The sequence below is a fragment of the Lissotriton helveticus genome, chromosome 7 (assembly GCF_964261635.1).
Source record: "Lissotriton helveticus chromosome 7, aLisHel1.1, whole genome shotgun sequence".
Classification (NCBI taxonomy): domain Eukaryota; kingdom Metazoa; phylum Chordata; class Amphibia; order Caudata; family Salamandridae; genus Lissotriton; species Lissotriton helveticus.
Window position 1 is genome coordinate 1,303,714,757 of NC_136068.1, and position 21,657 is coordinate 1,303,736,413.

Below are 21,657 nucleotides of genomic sequence, written 5' to 3' on the forward strand. Positions count from 1 at the left end.
TACACCTCCTCCCTGCAGGATGAGCCTTCCCTGGGCGGTAAGCTTTAAAGGCCTTACCGCCTTTGTTATGCAAGCCAGGCCTCTCTAGATAGTAGAAATGCCAACCCCCCTGTCCTGACCCCACTTTTTATCAGCAAGACAGGTCGGGAAATTTGTAAGATTAGGAGGTGGGCCCTCCTTCAGCCAGCACCAACCCTAAGGTGGACCAGCTGATGTAGACCCCACTTTTCAGATTCTCCCATTTTGATTTGGGCAGGATTAGTAGTTTACGGTCAGGGTTATGCTGACTTCTCATAGGAAATGGTCATATAGAGGGTGTAGACACCCTGAAGGTAGGTAGCCCATTGGCTACTACCTGTCACTCAGCTAAATTGAGTATTTAGGTGGCACCCCTGAACCCAAGAATTCAGCTTTGATCGATCAACAGAAAAAGGACAAAGAAGACTCACTGCCTTGCGAGAAATGCAGCAGACCTGTGGACTTGGTCGTGAAACCCTGCCCGTCCTCAGCCCTCTTTCGACACTCATGACAGAATGACCCGCCCTATGAGTTGGAGAACTACCAAAGCCTTGGGTAGTATGCCAGCACTTAGAAAGTCACCTACAGTTGCCCTTGGAGTAGGGGATCTACTCCCTTGCAGTTAGCAGACACCTACAAGCAGAGTCCGGTCCACCGCCTTGCAGCTCATCAGCCTGACCGCACCACAGACAACAAGAAGGTACTTGCGCTCTGGAAGGTTAGATCTGTCTCCCCACCAAGGACTAACCAGAGCAGTGCAGCACCAACCCCCGGGGCACAGGATCCATGCACCAAACATCAACAGTGAGAGTCCATTGGGGATTCTCACTTCACCACGACCGAGCATCCGTCGAGGGATATCAGCATCACTCAGACCCACTTTGTGAGTGGGCCAGTTGTCCTGATTTTACCCCTGGCAGCTGTTTGTCACTACCGCAAGGAGCCTCTTTGCATGCCAGCCCAGCGGCCCTAACTAGTCTGCCCCCGAGCCGCCAGGCCAGGGTGCCAAAAAATGGCTGTGCACCCTTGCGACCCAAGCCCCCATTTGGGAGCTTGCAGACTTGTCCCTAAGTCCCCCTGTGCAGCCTGTTTCCTTGTGGTCCCCCTTCACCATAGCGCGCCTAGCTACAACCTTGCCAGCACCCTGCTCACAGTGAAACACAGGCAATTCCCGAACAACTGCTGGTAGCCCCTTGAACCCCTACAACTCTAAACCCAGAAAGTAAACCCCTGAAATCGACTGTACGTACCTTTTTTGCATTCATGACTTTTCCTCCCATAGGATTGCATAGGAAGGCACACAACTGTAAAGTAATTACTTAACTGTAAAATTGATAACTAAGAAAGTACTTACCTCAGAATGAAGTTCTTGGTTTTAAAACATATATCAAAAGAAGTGTTATTTTTCTAAATTGGTCCTGGATTAATTCTTTGAGTATGTGTCTATTGCCTCTGTGAGTACAACAAGTGCTTCGCACTATCCTATGAGAAGCCTAACTGCTCGCCCACACAACCAAAAAAGAGAGTGTTAGTATTCTCTCCTTTAGCCTCTCTAAGCCGATTGGGGACCTACTGGACTGTCAACACATTGTACTTTTTAGTGCACTATATAGAGAGCCAGCATCCTACACTTGCTCCCAGTGGCACAGAAATAACTGTGGTAAAACTCCCGGTACCTTCTGGTCCTCAAGAAGGTTGGGGCTCTAAGGCAATGTTGTGTAGTCAGACCACTACTATTTTACCAAATTGCCCCTTATACTTTCGTTGGACCTGTGGGTCTTTACAAATGTTGTGGTAGTGGTTACTGCACATCTCGGGTTTGGGATATATCTGGTGCCATACCTCAGTTACTGGCTGCTGAAGACTGGATTGTTGCAGCTTATCTCAGAACACCTATAGGCAATGGTTTTGTCCACCCTGGCATTTTCCGTCAAGGAGCCAAGATCCAGTCTCCATGGGTGCAGAGGATTTCCTTTATTGTGGCCATCCTAGGCATCATTTCTCTGAAGCCCTCCCACACCCCAACAAGTCTGAGACATTCAGGCTGTGATTCTGATGTTTCGGGTGAGAGATCAGTCTTGATGATTCTGGAGTTGCTTGAGCTTGTGGCATTGGGCGTCCGTTGGCATATGCAGGCTTTTCAATGGAATTTGCAGCTACAGTGGCAATGGGGATTCCATAATCTGTATCTTCAACGAGGTGGCTCAGCACCTTCAGCGGTGGATGAGAGACACCTATTTGACATGCACAAGCTATTTTCCTTGCACCCCTCTGAGTTGACAGTAATTCTGGGTTCTAAGGTGGTCCCCCCCATGAGATGGAGATCAGAGGTCTCTGGTCTTAAATAGAGCAGCGTCATCATATGCATTTATTAGAACGGCCAGATATCCAGCTGACTGAATTCCTTTCCATATGGTACAGCAGCAAGCTGAGTAGGGTCTTGTGACCTCTCTCTGGAGGCTTTGGTGATGGCTGGCACATCTCCGTAATCCATCAATTACCTAGTCGGATCCCTCAACATCAGAGCTTAGCAGGCATCTTCTTGCTGATCACAAGTGGTGTTTACACAAGAAGATGGCACAAAGTATCTTCACCCATTGGGTGTTATCTTGGTAGATGTATTCACTGCCTCCAAAAATATTCACTGTTCAGCATCTTGTGCTCTAGAGTTTTCCTCTCCATGGTCACTAAGATAGGCGTTCTACCTTTCGTGGGACTCCTATACACATTTCACTCATTCCGCTTATCCCACAGGTCCTGAAAAATGCCAGGCAAGACCAAGCACAACTGATTCTGTAACCCTGAGCAGGCCAGGAGCCTATAGAACTGTTGACCCTGAGCATCTGCCTTCCTCTTTGGCTTCTTCTTTGTGAGTACCTCTTGTACTAGCAGGAAAGCACAGTGCTGGATCTGAACCTCCACAATCTATACCTTCACGTGTAGAGATTGAATGGAACCTACTATGGGTCTTTCATCTGTCATCTGAGGTGTTTGATCTCATTTTGGCAGCTTATCATCCTTCCACCAAATCAGTTTATTTAGGAGCTGGTCCAGTTTCTCATCTAGTGAAAGGTGAAGCCCTGTGACCTTCTAGAGGCTAGAATCTCTGATACTCTTGATTGTGAATTCTTTTTTTGGATCAGTAACGTTTTGCTGTATGCACCGTTAGGAGTCACTCTTTCAGCTTTCCTTGGTTAGTCTGATCAGCCCTCCTTATTCAAATCATCTGATGTAATATGCTTTCTAAAAGGACTTTCATGTTTCCCTCTGCCCCATTAATTATACCACAGGGAGAGCTCAATTTAGTACTTGGGATCTTGATGTGGGCTCCCTTTGGGCTTCTCTCAGTTATACTCTGAGACTTTTGACCCTGCTCTTCAGTGCCATCCCCTCTACGGGATTCTTCAGTGAGCTGCAGACTTTGTCAGTTCAGCCTTTTTATAACACCTTGTTTTGTGATGAACTGGTGCTTAGAACGCTTGCATCCTTTTCCCCTGACAGTGATGTCGCTTTCCCACCTAGGGCAGTCCATCACACTTCCTATGTTCCATTTTTTAGTACAGCCATCTAAAGAGGAGGAAAAGCTACACCCGCTGCATCCGTGGTGTTCCCTTAGGGCCCGATTTACAAAGAGCTTGCATTGCCCTTGTATCATGCAAGGCAACATAAGCCATTAACTGGGACTTGCTAAGCCACGCAAACCCACCTTACTTGGCTCTGCATTTCTTAGTAAATCTAGAGTAATGCAAGGCAACGCAAGTCACTGCCTTACATTACTCTGCGGTGGGAAGGCGTTCCATGGGTGGAGTGTTGGGGTTTCCACAGATCTACTCATGGATTTTGGCGCATTCCCAGATTTATTAAGAATAGTAAACCTGGGAATGTGTCAAAGTGGTACACCTTCTCAACAGAGGTGCAATGAGGAGAAATATATATTTTTCTCCTCGTTATTGCCTCTTTCTACGTGTGCTACAGAATGCAGCACGTGTAGAAATAGGAAAATGCCTCTGAGAATTGTTTTTGTGCAGGACGGTGTCCCTTTCTGTACAAAAATATTCCTGCCTTTAATGCAGGCACCCTTGCACCATTTTACAAGGCAGTGGCGTAGCTAGTCATTCTGCCGTCTATGGCAGTCCCTGAGTTTGCTACCTGGCTGCCACATGTGAGAGCGGGGGTGGGTGCTGGCGAATTCTGTGACGCCCGTAGGTAAGAGCGAGGAGCGCAGGTGGGGGCGCCAGCCCAAAACTCGTGCCGCCCAGGGTGGACCGTCCCGCCCCCGACTCCCCGTGCTACGCCACTATTACAAGGGTGCCTGCGTTGGAGGTATGCAACACTCAGTGTGCCACTGCAGGCAGAGAGCAGGAATGCATCATATCTTAGTAGATATGGCACATTCCTGGTCTCTCCCTGTCATGCATTGCAACAAGTTGTCTTGCTGCGTTGTGTGACTTTTTGGTGAATCTGGGTATGTTCCTACATTGACAGGACTAAGGAGTACCAAGTTGATGAATAGCTGTATGTTGTGTTCTCTGATGTGAGGAAAGGAGAGGCGGTCTAGAAATGGACGCTGTACAGATGTATTGTCTTCTGACTCAAACTGTTTTATCTCCAAGTCAAAAATATTCATTCAGAGGGCCTTCTGGCTCAATCCAACAAGTAAAGGCCACAGCTACTGCTTAGTTTGGGATGTTTCGGTTTTTGACATCCGCCAGGCATCCACATGGGCATCTGTCCATACTTTCACCAGGTAAGCTGCATCGATTTAGATCAATTCTGCCATAACACACTCCGAGATTCCATTTTGGGAGAAAGTGGGGGGCACAAAGGTAAGCAGGTGACTCTGAGTCTCAAGCATCAGATTTGAAGTCATTTGCATTTTACGTTCCAGGGCCAGTTGCGTAGCTAGCCCTTTGGCCGCTCTTGGTGTTCCCTGCAATTTGCCGCCCTTGGTGGCATTGCAGAGCGGGTTGGAGGGTGCTGGTGAGATTCTGGCGGTTGCTGGCCCGCGACAGTCGCATTGTAGAGCGGGAGGAGGGGGGTGTTGGCGATTGCCATCCCAAGACGGCAGGTAAGAGTGGGAGGAGGCCGCTGCCCCCAAAACCACCCCCCTCCCCCATCATCCCCTTGCTATGCCACTGTCCAGGGCCATTCCTACTCTGGCCCTGCAAACTAGTTAATGTACAAACCTTTCTACACTTGACTCTAAGGGTTGCGAAGGCAAGCAGTCACAGACTCCTCAGGCTTGTAGTGTGAGGGTCTTCAAGCTCAACGCTCAACAATTGGTCAGGAGACCCAACCAAGTGAATTTCTAGCCTCGCTAATCTTTGAAAGGTAGAGTATGCTTTCATCACACAATTGCACTCAATACTACATACTACAATTATCAAAACAAGTTAGTGTTTCTGTGTGGTAAATGCTGCACCCACCATGCTCCCTCTTTGTCCCCACTGATCCCATGTTCTCTTCCCTGGTTCTGGGTTCCCCCTTGCTCTCAGAGGGTAAACAGGAATATAATAGAGGTGCAGTTCAGTCACCCCCAATGGGTATGTGCACTCAATCTCAAGTCTTTTACCCTTTCACAGGATACGTCAGTCCTCTTGGAGACTCTTTCAGGCCGCCCATCGCTCGAAAGACATACCCACTTACTCGTTTGAGCATCAGTGCACTGGCAGACTTTGTAGCGTTCATTTGACAAAGATGCAGAGTTTGGTTTGGCAGCATGCCAACCATGCTTCATGTTCACCTGAAGATTGGCAGTCCTGAAATATTGCAGTTCCAAACCATGATTGAGTGTACCTTCAAGTCCCCCTGGGTCCTCAAGATCAGCAGCTGAAACCTACACCATGGCCTGCTGGACCATAGATGAAGTTTCCAACAGGGCCTTCGTTCCTACTTGGGCTGGTAATGGATTTAGGAAATGCAGTCCTAAAAAAGCTCGATCAGAAAATCGGCAGATGCAGCACCGCACAGGCCTATTAGCAACACACAATCACAGCTCCGACTGGGCTTCTACAATCATGTTGTGGAGTTGTGTTTCCCATCTGGAACCGTCGAGAGTCTGAGGTGGCACTTAGGCACCCTGGCCATCCAAGATACTCCCTAGCAATCTGCTGCTTCTGGGTGCCACACATCCATCAGGAACAGGCTCAACATCTCTGCTTCCTAGACAGTCTCTCCTCGTGCAGGGTAGGCAGACTCCTTTTCTCCGATAGCAGGCAGGCTTCTAGTTGTTTCAGGACAGATACAGAGCTTCGCCACCAAGAGATCGAGACTTGGTGATATCTAATCACCTTGGAGACTGGCGGCCAGGCTGGTGGTTGCATAGCAGCCCCTTGAGTACTCTATGGATCACTCCCTTGGTCATAGAGGACTAGGAACTAAAACAAAGTGGGTTCGTTGAGATCCCGCTTACATACACAAGTGACAGAAAGAAGCTGCGGATCCACTGATTCAAACTGTAGAATCTGTTTGAAATGGTTCTTCTTTTAAGTGTCCTTTCCAGGCTGTTCTTTAGGAACAGCCTTTGTGTAGGGTGATGCTGCCCACAGCAGGGTTGTCTCCATCCTGGAGCAACCAAAACAGAGGCACAAAGAGTGTGAGTATTCTGAATCTGATTGTCATCAGCTCATCTGACGGTGTAATGAGGGAAAGATAAAATGGCTGGTCTCATCTAACGGTTCCTCGTCTTTCACAATAGAGTCTGCAGTTCCGCCCCTTGCACCTACCATCCACCAAATGGCAGTGTTCAGGAAGACTAATCAGCAGCTACATGCTAACTAAAAAACTTAATTGAATTCCTTAACAGTGCTATGTCATCATTCACTTCAGTGTGTAGTTGTCCTTCTTCCTGCTTGAGGAATGTCAATCAATCAGTCAGGGGAATTGTACGCGCACTACTCACCTGTGAGGGTCTCAAGACCCAGGCGGTGTGTGGGGGGAGGGGGGTAAGCAGCTCCGTTCAGTCGAAGAGCAAGGTCTTGAGTGTCTTCCTGAAGGAGTTCAGGGAGGGGGCGCGTCTAATGTCGATCGGGAGCTCATTCCAGGGCTTGGCCGCGATGTAGGAGTCTTCCATTGTGTGGGAGCAATGTTCTCAACCTCCACCTTGTGCAAGGCAAAAATGGATGCCACAGGCCTCCAATACTCTGGCTCACTCATCCATACCATGCATGTACCAGGCCACACACACCAACATGCTACACATGCACTCCAGATATTACTGCAAGGGACTGGGCACGTGCAAAGAGGCAGAACTTTGCACAAGTGGGCCAGTAAGACTCAACTCCAGTGATCCAAATAAAAAGTTCTGGTCACGCTACTGATCCTTACTTGCCACAAGCAATCTAGTCGCTACACTCAATGACCTGGACAGTAGTCCTCTTTCTCAAATGAGGGTATGCTTAGTGCGTCACTCCAGTCATGAGATATGCGCAGGACTTCTCATAGTCAAGGACAGGCCTAGGTCTCTGCATCCACACTAGATTAACATGACACATAGGCCAAAACAAAAGTCAGGATAACCAGATTCACGGAGTTGGGTATTTAGGGCACATGCCCGTTTACCATGCAGAGGACATTCCCCGCTCAACACTCCAGTTAGAATATTTCAAGGAATTTCATGGTGTGTGTGTTTTTTAAAAACATTTAAATATGCACAGCTCGATTAATGGTTGAGGAGCTCACAACCTCTCCTCCAGGTGCCAGAAGCTATTGTGAACAGAGTGCAGGGCCACTACTAACCATCCCATAGGTACTTTATCATCTATCATTTTTACAAACGCGAAGGCAGCCTGGGGAAGCTGATAGCTAGCCCAGTGCAAACAGGGTGCATATATCCTGGGATCCTCGGGCTGCCAGATGTTGTGAGCCAAGGAGAACTGGGACAGTTTACATATGCCCGGGCTCGTCATTCGCTATTTTGAACAGTCTGGTAGTTGAGCTGTTTGGTGTCTTGGGGCTCCATAACACTGATGTGTTTGATAATCAGTTAAGGTCTGGGACAGCTGACAGTTATACCAAGTCTACTTCATCCTTGTTTTTGTGACTGAAAGAGGCCTGTTACTTGTTGTTTCACTCCATTCTGCAGGTAAGAAAGAATGGGGAAGCTGTTAGCTGTCTGAGATTTTTTAGGTCAAACCTGGGCAGCACATGCACTGCTCTGCGGGGCATGCTGTATTAGAGTATGAACTTGAAGCTTCGCCCACTCTCCACCCATATTTTTCATTGGCTTGTGTCACTGTCCTTTGTAAATGCTGGCTTCTGATTCGTTAATAGGCTTATTAGTCCCTCCTTAGTACCGCCTTGTCTTCATTTGTTACCTCCCATGAGAACTGGCCCTTTCTATTGTTAGACGGTCTTATTTAGTCTGTAAGCACTATTTTCTTTAATGATTTTCTCCTACTTCAGGCACGACATGCTTTCCTGTAGTATTCAGCGTGCGTTCACTTTCTAAGCAGCCTGGGACAATGGCGGCTGCTTCTTTGAAATAAAAAAGATCTTGCATTTACAAGAGTTTGAGCTATTGGAATTGCAAATGACAATGCCTTTTATTTGTGTGTTAATTATCGCAACAGATAAATAAAAGGCATTGTCATTTACAATACCAATAGCTTAAATTCTCACAAATGCGAGTCCTATTGCATTTCAAATGCTTGTTATTTCTCGGCCCCCTGTTTTGTGTTTACTTGGGTCAACAAAATGGTTATTTTCCCACAAATTAAGCACTGCTCTGCCCCTTGGGCAAGGTAAGGATAGGACCAAGGGCTAGGAGGGGACATCATCAATACACCCCTGTGGTTGGGCAAGGTGGAGGTTTAAGGCCTCTACAATACACCCTAACTTTGGCCAAGACGGCAGGTGGAACAAACACCCCTCCCTCCCCCCATCCACATACAGCTAGGCAATCCAGGAATTAGTGGATAATGCGCCCTGGGCCTTGACAAAGGGCAAATGTGGCAGTAGAAACCCTTCCTATCCTTTAGCAGTGCTGCGGTGGTGACTGGGCATGGGCAGGCATTTGGCCTTCACTTCTAAGTACTCCAACATTGTTGTGCTGTAGGGCCTAATTAGGCCCCGTTCTCAACAGATGTGAATGGGCATAGAGCCCAGTGTGCCGTGGGGGCACGGCCTACTATCGAATCTAGCCTTCTATTTCACTACTCAAGGCCACGCTTTACAATGATGTAATTGGTGCTATTTACGATGGTAACTGTTACATTGCGTGTAAGGTCATGAACCTTGCGTTGGGGGTATTGTGTTTTTTGTTGCCCATTCTACCCAGTGAATTTCAATGTGTTTGTTTAGGTTTTGCAATGTAATCATAACAGACCTTAGCGTGAGGTTTTGTTTTTTTGGTGATTTTCAATGGTTTTTTTTTCTCTTTTAAGATATGAATCATAATTTCAGTCTATCAAAGATATTTCTGTAATTTGTTTATAATTTATAAATATGTGCTTCTACACCCTGTGCACGGTCTTACACACTATGTAGAAGGCAGGACACAGAGCCTTCTGCATACAACCAATGGTTGTACACCACGGCCTTGGATGAAGGCTGCGACCGTTAGCCAAGCCTTGTGCCCATTTCAAGTACCCACAGAGCATATAACATATTAGCCTTAGGCTCTGGTTATACCCAGGTATTCCATTCTGGGTATATAAGGGGTTCCCTAGGGGTGGCGGTCCTGATTCATCGCAGGGTTCCTTACCAGCATGCTAAAACGTGGACGGACCCCCAGGAGAGATATCTCTTTCTCCAGGGCACTGTATATGATTAGCGGGTGGTGCTGGGTTGTGTATATACCCCTCCGCTGCTTTCCTGGGGTCTGGTCGAACGACTCCTGACTTTCTGGGCGGCTATGCCGTCTGGTCTGTCTATTGTGGGGAGTGACTGGAACAATGTGATGGATATGTCCAGCAGCAGATGGAGGCCGGGGGTAAACCCTGATATTCCCCAGTCCATTAAAGTGCTTTTCCTGGTGACGGGGCTCGATTGGGTAGACCCTTGGCAATGGTTACATGGACATGAGCAGGGTTACACATACCTATCGGCAGTGCATGACTTCTACTCCCGCCTGGACTATATATTTGTGCCCCTGGCAGCGGCTGGCAGAGTGTTGGAGGCTGCCATCCTTCTGCGGGGTCTGTCGGATCACTCGCCGGTGACTCTCACTATACAGATGGGTCCAGCGCGGCCACCTTTTACATGGCGCCTCTCGGTTCGGCATCTACAGAATGAGGATTATAGGGTATATATTGAGCAAGCCATTGACCGCTACCTGGAGCTCAATGTGGGATCGGTGGAGGGGGCTGAACCCCTGTGGGAGGCAATGACGCCCACCATACAGGGTGTTGATATTTCCTTTTGCTCAGCAGCCGGCAGAGAGCGTAGGAAGTCCATTTTAAAGTCAGAGGCCTACATTATGAATCTGCATTTGTAAAGTGCGAACTACTCACCCTTACTTGTCCCAAGGCGCTGGGGGCTGTCGTGGAAATTAAGTGAGCTATTGCCCAGAGTCACATGGTGCTGAGCTGAGCTGCCGCCAGAGCCGAGGATCTAACCGTGAACCCAGTGCTCCTGAAGTCAGCTGCCCTGGAAGCTTCACCACACCTCTCTACATTATAGAGCTGGAGAGTCGTAGTAGGGGGAACGGGGTGGCCAGGTTCATCATCAGCTACTGTTAGTGCAGCGGACGCATGCAGACCTCTTGCTGGACGAGGCCCATCAGGCATGGCTGGCGATTCGGAGCAGGGTGTATCAGTGGGGGGATAAGTCTAGTAAATTGCTCCACAGATTGTGTCAGGGAGCTTTGTGTCCTTAGTCTCTCCCTGGTATAGTCGGTCCAGATGGGAAACCCCTTGGAGATCCCTCCGAGATTGCTGAAAGCTTTGCAGCCTATTATACCGAGCTTTATGCTCCCAGGGAGTGCCTTCAAAAGTACATGATCTGTCGTTTTCTTGATGATCTTCCGCCCAAGGCCCTATCTAGTGTGGCATGTGAGGAGCTTGACCTCCCCCTTACAGAGGAGGAGTTTGGGGCCGCCTTGGGGGATCTGAACTCTGGGAAGGCTCCAGGTCCTAATGGCTTCACGTGCGAATATTTCAAGAAATACTTTCCGTGGCTAGGGTCCCACTTTCTAAGGGTATTACTACTCTGGTGCATCTCGACCAGGCGGGTTTCATGCCTCAAAGAGCGACAGGCCACAATATTCGCCATGTGCATGCAGTTATAGCAGCTGTTCAGGAAGTGGTAGTGCCAGCGGCTTTGTTATTGGCGGATATGGATAGGGTGTTTCATTCCCTTAGCTGGTTTTACCTGTTCGCACTTCTGCGCCGCCTGAATATCGGCCCACGTTTCCTATCTTATCTGAATTTGCTGTACACTGACTTAGCTGCTTCAGTGCGCATCGCTTGCTCTACTTCCTCCACATTTTCCATCAGACGTGGCACCAGGCAGGGCTGTCCTCTGTCACCATACCTGTTTGCATTGGCAAAGGAACACTTGGCTACCTGGGTGTGGATGGATGAACAAGTGTTGGGATTTGAATAGGCACATGCACTTTCAGATCATATTGCGCTATACGCAGACAATGTGTTATTCTTTCTTACAAATGTCAATCAGACGGGACCGAGGCTGCTCCAAATTATCCATATCTTTGGGAAGTCGTCAAGGTTATTTATGATTCCCTGCAAGTCCACCGTGAGGGTACTGGGGACGGCGGCGGGCCTAGAATCTTGGGCTTCGGTGGAGCAGGTCACTACAGAGGGGGTGAAATATTTGTGGGAATTCCTGTCGGACACGCCTGGCGTGTCTTGGGATAGAAATCTTGCCCAGGTTTGGGTACGCGTGCGGGAGGATCTTAAGACCTGGACCCAGATGCCTTTGTCCATATATGGCCGATCGGCTATCTTTAAGATGGTCTCGCACCCAAGCTTGTAGTACCAATTGCAAAATCATCCATATCTGATTCCTCCCAAATGGTTCAGACAGGTTAATGCAGCCTTGGGGCAATTTCTGTGGGCAGGAGGTGTGGATAGAGTGGCGTTGCGGACATGTTTTCTGTGTACGTATTGCGGGGGTTTGGCTACCTCTGATATTGAATCATATTATATGGCCTTGCACCTGCTCGTATTAAACGAATCGTGGTACGGGGATAGGGCGGACCCTGCCTACACTGTTGAGCGGAGGTGTATGGGTATTCTACCTTGTATGCTATATTATACTAGGCACCGCTGCGCAACTCTATGCCGCCAGCCACGAGGGTTGCGTTTCAGGTTTAGAAGCAGGCACTTCGTAGGATGGGGTTGTGGGGTAGATTAACGAGAGAGACCCCCGTTTCGAACAATGGGCAACTGCCACAGCTGGCTACTCTGTCTGGGTTTCATGGCTGGAATAATATTGGGATTTCGACCCTGGAGGACATAAGGCGGGGACTGGTCCTGAGGTCCTTCCAGGATCTTCAGCAAGATTTTCAAATGCCGAGGACCCAATTTTTTAGATACCTTCAGTTCCGGCATGCCATCTCCCCTAGTTTGGAGAGGTTGAAGTCCCTTCCCGAGTTTAGCCCGGTCGAGGTGAAGGTATTTATGGGAGATCTCCAGGACCACAAGATCTCTAACATTTATCAATCCCTAGTCACGCATAGCTCCTCTGCACTGCAGAGGCTCAGAGAGGCCTGGGAGAGCGATGTGGTTTCATTTGAGGAAGAGGACTGGACGGAGGTTCTGGCCTACCCGCGGGGGCTGCAATAGCGGCGCGCCCGCGCTTTATCCAGTTAAAGTACCTTCACTGGGTGTATTTTACAAGAGTTAGATTGTGGAGGGTGGGATTGGTGGCCTCCCCTGTGTGTCTTAGGTGCGAGCAGGAGGAGGGAATTCTTATGCATACAATCTGACACTGTTCTGCTCTCGCCAGATTTTGGAGAAATGTCATTCCGCAAGTATTGGGTTGGGACCTTCCCTGCTCACCAAAGTTGGTACTCTTGCATATAATGGATGAGGTGGGGGGCAACATATATAAACGCCATCTTATGTTATTGGGTTTTACCGTGGCCAAAACATTGCAAAGTTATGGAAAGCATCTGTAGCGACTTCCCTGTCTATGTGGAAGAATGGCCTGGATTTCTTTTTTTTTTTTATATTTATTTATTGACGTAAGAAAGTTGATTGCACTGTTCATCGCATATAAAGACATACATATGAGTCGCCTACAACCTCAGCGGGCCGGCTACATGTACTCACAGCAGCGACGGAAGGTGGTGGTTGAACACAGCCCATCAGCCGACATCCAACGGACCGGCGGCGTATTATCAGAAAATCCATAAGCTGTCAACAGTGTCATACTCGCCTATTTGTTCGATAGTATTCTTACATTTTCACAGTTTTTTTAACTGAACAAAACTTAAAATAACAACATATTACCCAACATACGATTCCCCCTCGCCACTAATATTCTGTATCACAGCATCCTTCCTCCTCAGTACCAATACTAAACAGTAGTACGCTCTAATTGCACCTCCTGATGAGTATATCACTCAGTGTCCGCTTCCGAGTCTGACGCGCCATGAGTTAGTAAATATGTGCGTAGAAACCCCCAATAGTCTTTAGGTCTAGATCCGATCGGCAACTCCTCCTCGTATGTATTGAGTGTATCACGACAATACACCATATCCTCAATCCAGTGCTTCACCTCCGGTATTCTCCTGCTGTTCCAATGGAGAGATACCCTTCTTTTGGCTAATAGTAGTGCAACTACACAGAATTTGCGTTTCAAAGCTCTGAGTTGTGGAACAATACCCAGCAGACAGACCTTAACATCACACAGCACAGAAACTCCGAGCATTTCATTCAAAACTTGCACGACCTGTTCCCAGTATCCGGCTACCTTGCGACAATGCCAAGCTAGATGCATGAAGTCCGCATCATCTTGGTTACATCTGCAGCATTTTGAGTCGTCCCTTAAACCATATTTATACAGTCGCTGAGGCGTATGATACACTTGATGCAGATATTTGTAATGAATGATTTTCAGGTTACCATTAGGTGTCAACATGCCAGTAAGCATACATGCGGATTCCCATTCATCGTCCGTTAGAGGTTCCGCCTGCCCAGAGTTCCACTTATCCTTAGCCTTTTCCGTGTTACCCCCTATAGCTCCCTGTATGCTCGTGTATAGTTTAGATACTAGGTGAGATGCTGTGGGTGTGGTGAGGAGCAGTTGCAGGGGTTCCAGTGTCTTTGGTTCTTCCGGATGTGTGGGGTAATGTTCCCGAAGTGCTCTCTGTAGTCGGTAGTAATTAAAGCTGAAGAGCGGGGATGGGTTGCTGATGTATTGCAATTTGTCCTGGGTCTGGAATCCACCATCTATATACAGATCCCCCAGTGTGTCTAAGCCAGCCCTCTTAAGCAGATCCATACCAATCTGTTCCTGTGTGACTGAAAGTGCCGGGTGATGTGCTAGTGGAAGCCTTGGTGCATATAGTGGTAGGCTGTGTGCTGCCTTTCCCATCAGTCTCCAAGCTTCCGTGGTCGCATTTACCGGATTGATATCGCGCTCGTGTAGTCTAGGACGTTGATGTGTCAGAATGCTAGACAGAGGAATCGGATCCGCATCCCCCGCTTCCACAGCCACATGTGTCAAAAAGGGTATATTGTGGTGCCAGAAATGCGCGAATTGCGCCTGAGCGCATAAGTAGTATAGGTAGAAGTCTGGGACCTTAAATCCCCCCCCTAGCATATGGCAGTGTCATGGTGCGCATCTCCATCCTCGCCTGTTTGCCTGCCCAAAGCAAACTAAGTACCAACGTATTGATACTACGGAATACTGCAGCTGGGGGTTTGATCGGAATATTATTGAACAAGTACAGGAACTTCGGTAGAAGTACCATTTTTACGATCGCGGCTCTATCTGCCAAGGATAAGGGAAGTCTGTTCCATCTTTTAATTTTATCTTCAAGGGTCGCTATGGTACGCCCATAATTCGTCCGTATGACCAATTCCGGGTCTCTGTGGAACCACACACCCAAATATTTCGTCGGTTCCTCCTGCCATTCCAGTGGGTAGTCTAATTGTGTTGGGCGAGTGCTGTCCGTCAGCGACAGGATAAGGGATTTATCCCAATTTATCTGCAGACCGGACTTCTGACCAAATTTTATGTATTCCCGTAAGAGCGGATTCAAATGTTGTTCAGGGTTTTTTACATATAGCACCATGTCGTCCGCATAAAGCGAGATGTGTATTGGACGGGAGGGCATTTGAAGTGCAGAGTAGTGATGGTGTTGTCGGATTTTACAAGCTAGTGGCTCCAAGATTAATGCGAATAACATCGAGGAGAGTGGGCAACCCTGCCGAGTGCCCCGGCCTATGTGGATTGGTTCCGAAATGTACTTGTTCACTCTGATGCGTGCAGTCAAGTCAGTGTACAACATTGATATCCATCCCAGAAAAATCATCAGGAATCCCATACGCACCAACACTGCCTGAATAAAGGGCCAGCCAATAGTGTCAAATGCCTTTGCGGCGTCAAGCAACACTGCCACAGCCTTCGTTTCAGGAGCCAGGTAGTGTGCCAGTGCAAACAGTGTGCGGGTGTTATGCGTGGTAGCTCTATCAGGGATGAATCCGGACTGGTCGGGCCGTATTAACAGGGGCATAAGAGGTTTTAATCTATCAGCTAGCAGACTAGCTATTATTTTCGTGTCTACGTTCAACAACGAAAGAGGGCGGTATGAATCACATTTGTCTTCTTTTTTGCCCGGTTTCAGCAGTGTGATGAGCAAGGCCTCTCTCAATGACGCTGGCAGTGTCTGGGCTTCATGGGCCGTCCCGTATAGACGCACCAAATGCGGGGCAAGTAAGTCAGCATATTTTTTATAAAATTCCGTTACGAAGCCATCCGGCCCGGGTGCCTTGTTATTTGGCAAGCGCTGGATGGTGTCTGTGACGTCCTCCACCGTTATCGGACGTTCTAAGTATTGCCTATGCCCATCCGCTAGCCATGCCAGTTCAATATCTTCCATGTACGCCAGTAAGTCAGCCTGAGAGGGCGACGGGCGCGCCTCGTATAGAGTGCCGTATGTGTGCATGAATTCTGACAGTATCCCCTTCACATCAGTGATCACCTCCCCTGAATCAGTACAGATGGACTTAATATTTTGTGGAGGTTTACCTGAGCATATTTTTGCGGCCAGTTCCCTGCCCGGTCTGCCCCCCTCACCATATCTCCGAGCAGTTGCCCGTCGAGACACATATTGAAGCTCGTCCAGTGCGTATTTATTGTGTTCCGTTAGCAGTGCTTGAATGTCCCCCAGTACCTTCGTGTCGCCTGTCTGGGTGTATGTCTGTTCCAGTTCTTGAATGGTGCGTTCTCGTGTGTGTAGTTGTTGTCGAATATCTTTGAGGATACCTGAGGACGCACTGATACAGACTCCCCTAATTGTAGCTTTAAAGGCCTCCCATAGTAACCCCGGGTCCTCAGTCGATGGGCCATTTATGTCAAAGTATTCCACTATCGCCTTATGTATGGCGTCACTATATATCGGGTCTCGCAGTGCAGTGGCATTGAAGCGCCATGTAAAGGGTGGTGGGTCATAGTGCGGAATGGTTATGTCCAGCAGCACCGGGTTGTGGTCGGACAGCGTGCGTGGTAAATGTTTGATATCTGTAACCCATTATAGTACTTCTCGTGTGCTTAGCCAGTAGTCCAGCCTGGACCAGCTGTTGTTTGCTGCGTTAATGTGTGTCGCCGTTGTCGCCCCTGGGTTACGTGTCCTCCACATATCTACCATATGAAGGTCTTCCATTGTGTCCTGCAGCATCATCCTGGCCTTCCCATGTTGTTCCGCTGTATGTGAAGCCCTGTCTACCATGTCCTGAAGCGTGACATTGAAATCACCCCCCCACAACATGTGATCCACCTGGAGATCAGCGACAGTGTGCCATACATTACTGAAGAAGCCCGGGTCATCCACATTAGGGCCATATATATTAACTAAGAGTATCTTTTGTCGTCTAATTGTACCTGCTATAACAACGCTTCTCCCATCAGTATCTCTGTGTATGTGAGTGATCTCAAAGTTCGTCCCTTTCTTTATCAATATGCTCACCCCCCTAGAGTAAGATGAGTAGCTCGAGTTGGTGACGGATTCCGCCCATTTAGCGCCCAATGTGGATGTGCCGTCCCGGGCCAAGTGCGTTTCCTGTAAGAAAACAATGTTAACATTCAACCGATCAAAATATGCAAACAATCGCCAAATTTTTTTCGGGTTGCCCAGACCTCGCACATTCCATGTGAGGAACTTCAACGTACTATGCTTCGCCATTACTCTCGATAATGATATTGATTTTCAAATACAGTTTCCGCTCGAGGAGCAGTAATCGTGCTAGGTGCATCTCAGCCATTGCGCAATTAAGTGTACTTTGCCAAATCCATAACAGTGCAGAGCGACGGTATTGAAAACCTGCCCGGCTATGTACGGTCAAGGAGATCGCCATGCTTCTCAGATACAGATTTCGTAGCTCGGTAGTCTCTGATTTCCCCTCCCTCCCACCTCCCACTTTAGCACCCAAACTTTGCCAAAGCCATCCCCTAATAAACAGTAACATCATTTGAGAACTCAGTTTGGGGCACACCCGCCTGGGGGTGTCACCAGGGTCGCACAACTCCATCCACAAAGTGGACGTGGACGGACGCTTATGACGTCTTTAACATAAATTGCATAGTAATTCACCTCTCCCTCTCCCCCCGCCAACAAGTAATTTGAATAGTGTAAGTCACAACCAGAGCAACAAACTCTATCACAGCCCAGGCCTTTAGTCCGGTAACAGTATGAACCTGTGCCCGTTAGGGGGGTCGACCCGAGGGCCCACCAGTGCATGTCCTCCTGAAACCTGTTCATCAGCCAGTGGTGCATTCCATACCTCCGATCCCAGTGGCCAGTCACACACCCTCCGGAAATGTCCGGCCCTGCGAGTACTCACTGCGTGGATGTTCATCGCAGGTCTTACCGCTGCAATCAACAGTTCGATTGGCGTGCTTCCTCAGGCGTCCATAGTGTCTAAAGTGAGTCTGGCGCCAATTTAGTTCGACCTGGCGCAACTTTTCATCATGTCTCCATAGTTGAATGAACATTTCAGCCTCGTAGTATATCCAGGGACAACATGCAGATATCGCAGCGCATCTCGTCAGTCCACATCGCTCGTCGGTTCTGCTCTTTCCTGCGCTTTTCGACGTTTCACATGTTGCTTGATGAAGTCATGTGCAGCTTGCACCGTCTGCAGAATGATAGGCTTACCCATGATCGTGATTTTGAGTTTCGCGGGGTACAGCATTGCATACTCAAGACCCAGATCCCTTAACTTCTTCTTCACTGGAGCAAATTCTTTTCGCGCCAGTTGTACCGCCATGGTATGATCAGGATAGAACTCCAGAGTATTCCCTTGATGTGTGACTTTGCCCATTTCTCTAGCAAGCCGTAGCACAGTGTCTCTGTCTCTGTAATTGAGCACTCGGGCAATTATCATTCGTGGAGCGGCCCCTGACTTCGGCACAGGTGCCAGTGAGCGGTGAGCACGTTCGATCAGAAACATCGGGGATAGTTTGTCGGCGCCGAATATGTCTTTCAGGAGTAGTTCGATATAAGTTTCCATTCTCCCAGTGTTGGTGGATTCCGGTAGGCCCGATATTCGAAGGTTGTTCCGCCTGGACCTGGCTTCCTGGTCCTCCACCCTAGCGCGCAGGGTCTCCACCGTTTTCTCCAAGCCCCCGCAGATCTTCGAGGTGGTGTTGTGCTCGTCTTCCACTTTGGAAATCCTTTGTTCCGCTTCAACTATCCGCTCGTCGTGCTTCTCTATTTTGGCTGCCATGTTGTCCACTCTTTGCACCACGCTATCCAGTTTGCCATTCATCTCCTGCAGGCTCTGTTGGATCGCTCGCAGCACCGTCTCCATGCCCGACCCTTCCGCCATTTCTTCCTCGCCTTCCAATGCCGGGGGGGATACCGTAGTTTTCTGTTGCTTTTTTGTTTCGAATGGGAGCTTGGTTTGCTGTTTCTCCGGCCGTCCCATGCTCCACTGTGTCGGGGGCGTTGAAGACGTGGAAGCCCTCGGGCTGCTTGTCGGTGCCCTGTTAGTTGTAAGGGTATCGTGGGGTGTCGGCGTCTTGGTGCCCCACCTCGGGGTGCGTCTATTTATTTGCCCCAGCGGCCGCAAAGAGCGTCGTCAATAGCGCAGTTGTGCAAGTTGCCGGTGGACTCCGGGATCCCTACATGCGCGGTGTCAGGTGCAAGTTGCGTCCCTCAGTGCCTGTCCGTTGCTGGGTGATGACACGTGGCGTGGGTCTGCACCGGAGTGCACTTCAGAACCCTGCGGCACTATGGTATGTTCTAAGAGCTTCCGCGTCCTGGGCTCCAGCCTCCACCCCCCCTGGGCACTCAGCACGGCTGGCGCGCAATGCGTGGAACAGCGGGATATCAGCCGCCCCCGCAGTGTGTTCAGCAGGGCTCACTTACCACACGTTTACCGCTAATGCCGCCTGGTGCAACCAGAGGGTCCGTCATGCTTGCTCCGTAGTTGGCCGTCGCTGCGGGTCATTTGCGTTCCAGCGCCGCCGCCATCTTGTCCCCGCTGGAACGCACACCAAAAGATAGCGTTTTTCGCTAGATGGAGGAAACTCCCATACGTCGCTGCCTCACAGTCCACCAGGCCTCATCCGTCCGCTCATTTACCGAGAAGGGGTCGTTCAAGGCTGTCGCCAGTCCTCAGTTAGCGCCGATGTCTGTCAGCGCAGTGTGCGGCCATTTTGCAGCGCTCCAGCAGGTCCCCGTTTTACCGCTGCTTGCTCGTCGACCGGCCCGTGGTCAGCTACATTAGTGCCATAGGAGCGTCGGCCTCAAGTTCCGACGACTAAAAATGTCTTTTGGTCATTGCAGCGGCGGGTTCGAGAGGCGACAGGAGGTCCGTTGTCGCGTCCGTCCGGCGGAGCTGACACTTCAGCCAGCCATCCCGCAGTGCGCCCTCTAGCGCCCCAGAATGGCCTGGATTTCTGCATGGGGTTGGAGATCCCAATTTTCAAAGCGCTGGGATGCCCGTAAAAACATTTCAAAATTTGGAAGCGCTGGGAGGACTATCGGGGTCTGCAGTTGGAGCCCTTTTCTACGGAAGGGGTACCAAACTTTGCTATTCTGGGGAGAATTACATGTGACTGGAGGGGGTAGTTGGGTTTATTTTCTTGTTTCCTTCTAACTGCATTTCCTTCCATTTCTTCTGGACTATTTTCTCTTTAAATGCCTAAGTCATGATGATGCAAGTTTATTGTGCAGAAGTTTCAGGGTCAGTAATAGAGCATCGTGGTTGTTGTGGTCCAGGTGACTACAAAAATACACACATTTAATGGTGATGGTAATTGAAAATTATGAGAATACTATATTTTCAAAGGATTAACCTACACAAGAACTTAAGCTAACACTCACCGTCAACTTAACAACAAAATATTCTAGGACTCCAAAGTATTCAATTCACTGTCCTCTTTAATGAAATGTATGGTCGATTGGTCCTTTTACAATATTTAAGCTACTTTTTAAAAACTAACAAATCCGCACAAGGAACATGTGCATTTGATAAAGACTTGTCAGAGTTGAAACGCGTTATGCCCTTTTGCCTGAAATAAAAAGATTTATGGAGCAATGTTGGTATGGCCTGTTGCACGTTACTGAACAAGTGCGTGTTTTGATATGGAATATTTATGGATGTCTGACGCATCAGAAAGGAAGCTTCTGCAATATATATATATATATATAAGTTTGGAGTAGAAAAACCTTTTTCTACTCCAAACTTGCTGTGGTGTTGTTTTCCTGAGAGCGTGATTATTTGTGGAAAAGGAAAGGATATATATAAATATATTTATATATAAATAAAGCAAACAGTCCAGGCACTCAGCCAAGATTGAAATGAGATTCATTCTCATGGCATAACGAAATTGATTTCATGAGCCCTGTGACATGCGTATACTAGCGTTGGCGTAATTCGCCGTCACTTATCATGATAAATTTGATTCACCATGTATAGAGCTCATTTGTAAATGATATTGCCACTCAGGCAGTCAAATAATTCTCATGTGACACTGGTGTCATACACTAAGGTCCAACAGTTGGGCAGATTAACGATGTGAAGCATGGATGTATGCATATATATTAACAACTACCAAGCCCACAATGTCTCATTAAAGGCGAGTGTGGTAACTTGGTATAAATTGGTGAAATAAATGAAGGACCTGCATTACTACCGTGATCAAGAGCTGTGTGCAGCTCGAAACGTATAGGAGAGAAGAAAAGTCATGAAAAGCCATGAAACACGCCACTGAGGAAGGGATTTTTCTACTCCCGAAATGCGTTTGGCGTATCAAGTTCTGTGATGCAACTTCATAGCAGGGCTCTGCTGGCAAGATGTTAATAAAATTAGTGAGCCTTACAGATTTCTTCTTTTGAGGTTCCTGGTGTTTGGATTTGAATCGGCTTGACCCAGCCGCGAGGTGAAGCCTGCCTGCGGTAGCAGGATCTATGATGACACCACGCTGGTGTTTCATCTAAAGAGAAGAAAGCGGGTCGGCGCCATATCAGGGTGGTGCTAGCGCGCGGCTCCTACTGGCATA